Raw genomic sequence first — 2,518 nt, 5'->3', positions numbered from 1 at the left:
TAAGGATGCTGATACACGTGATGCTCCGAGCGCTTTAATTAAAGCACCGCTCCCCATCCCCCAAGCATGTCTATAAACACCATATATTTTCTCCATTAGTTGCTTGCAATAGTGCATTTGAGGAAGGAATTTGGCCATATTTGTTAAATCTCATTCCAAAGTTATCATTTTGTTTATATTTGAATACTAGCCTTCTATGAGCCCATACAATTCAATAAACAGAAATTAAAATGGTTACATGTATATTAAGTAGCTTCACTATTTTCTTATGCAATGGTCAAATACTATCCCTTTCTCAAACCTATTGAAATAAATAGAGCTGCAGCTGGGATGAAGTTGATCAAGCCACAGTCTTATCTGATTATAGTATGTGAAAAGAACAAAGAAATGCAAAGTTCAAGTGATGCTCTGCTTGCAGTTCATCATAGTATGCTTCATTAAAACTACTGGCAGGTGATTTCTGAAGTGTGGTTCCTACCCAGTAGCCACATTTGTAAAATACTGGTACCTCTTGGGAAGTAAAATAATAACATGTTTGTAAATACAACATATACAAATATAATATTTTTATAAATAGAAAACATGATTGTAAGATTGCATATTGTATTATTGATTTTTCTCTTCTAGAGAGCTGTTTCCCGGTTCCAGGACCCTGGGATCAGATGCCATTCACCAGTATAGAAAACTTGACAACTCTGAAGTAGGCATCTAGGCCCTAGAAAGACAGGCAATTGTGGGAACTGATAGGTAAGCTAAAGGCTGTTGTGCATTTAGATAGATCTTCTACAGCCAGTGGGGGAAGGGGTGGGGCAGGGGGAAGGAGGGCCACTTTGGAAAGCCACCTAAGGTGGATTTGGGCCTATGCAGAGAGGAAGAATGTTTTAGGGTTCATTTGTAATGTCTATGTTTTAATTATCTGTAAGAAGCTCAGTTTCAGAAGTGAGAGCTAGTTCTTAGGTGGACGGTATGGCTGGACAGGGGAGAGCAGGAGGTGCCAAGAGAGATATAGAAGGTACCAGTCCATGGAGTAAGTTAGAGTCTTACTCACAAGCTTGGGAAAAATAAATAGCACAAAGGAGCATAAAACAGCACTAAAGATTCCTGGGGAGAACAAGACCCTTTTAATGTCCTGCTCAGCTGCACAAGATAACTGGCTCCTGCTCTGCCACCTAGTTTCCCTGGTCACTTGGCTCCAGTATGCTCAATAACCCTTTCCAGCTTATTGGCTCTTTCCCAGTTCCCTGCTACATGGCTGATTCCACTGCATCCCATTCCAGCTCTGTTTCTTCTGTGAACTGGGGAGCAGCACTTTTCCTCCATTCCTGATCAAGGAGAAAATGTCCAGAAGAGTCAGAGGAATTGACAAGCTAGAGAAAAAGACCAGGAATCTGAGTGAGACAAGGAAATGAAATAAAGAATCTGCATCACGCAGTGCATAGTAACTCACTGACAGGGGAGTCTGGGTGCTTGTACTTGTGCGCAGAGCCTCCTCCAATGCACTGGAAATCCAGAATGTCAGAGCAGACTCTATTAATCAAGCATGAAAATTGACGCACTACGGCAGCCTTCTGCATTACATGTATCAGTGTCTCCATGCGTCTCTGCACTGAAAAAATGGCAGTGGGTCACTTCGAAATAAAACATGTTCCTTGAGCTTTATTTCAAAGTTCCCCACTGCCATTTTTTTAGCGTGGGGATGTGTGGTGATGCTGATAGATGTGATGTGCAGGTGCTTTTAATTAGCACAGCTCACCAATTAAAGTGCCTGGTGCTGCTTCCCATGGCATGTGTAAAAATGTCCCTATGTTTGAGCACTTGATAGAGTCAGACCACAATCCCATCCACACAGTGCTGCCTACAATCTACCTACCCACTGCAGCTTTTTCCATGGTGTCAAATGCTGCCAGGCAGCCAGTACAAGCATCATTACATAAATGGGCATTCCAAACATGATCATTTTTTCACTGTTATGTATCTGTAAGCTTATGAAATGCAGGGTTTTGAAGCCAACTTTATCCTGTGAGTGTAACACAAACAGTGGCTGTGTCTACATAAGATGCTTACTGCGTGGTAGTCTTCACAGTAGTGTGCTGGTCAAAAACTCTGTGAATAAGCTACTGTGCAGTATTAGGCTACTGCACAGTAACTGTAAAAAAAAAAAAAAAAATGCGCCAGTGCTACTGCACAGTAAATTTAGTTACTGATCATTCAGTTGGTACTCGTTCGGAGGACAAGGACCAATGGAGACAAAGTAACAGAGGGAAGATTTAGACTGGACATAAGGAAAAAACTTCTTCTCTGTAAGGGTAACTAGAACCTGGAACACACTCCTGGCAGTGGTGGTGTGGTCACCATCCTTGGAGGAGGCCAGATAAACACCTTGTTGAGTTAATTTGAGTTCATTAACTTCCTACCTATGGCAGGGGACTGGACTTGATGATTTTGCATATCCCTTCTGGTCCACTGATACTATGATTCAATAATCATAGTATCAATAATTCATTAAGGCAGTACTATA

The sequence above is a fragment of the Gavialis gangeticus genome, unplaced genomic scaffold (genome assembly GCF_001723915.1).
Source record: "Gavialis gangeticus isolate Ggan-Ray unplaced genomic scaffold, GavGan_comp1, whole genome shotgun sequence".
Lineage (NCBI taxonomy): Eukaryota > Metazoa > Chordata > Crocodylia > Gavialidae > Gavialis > Gavialis gangeticus.
Note: the sequence above shows the minus strand (reverse complement) of the source record.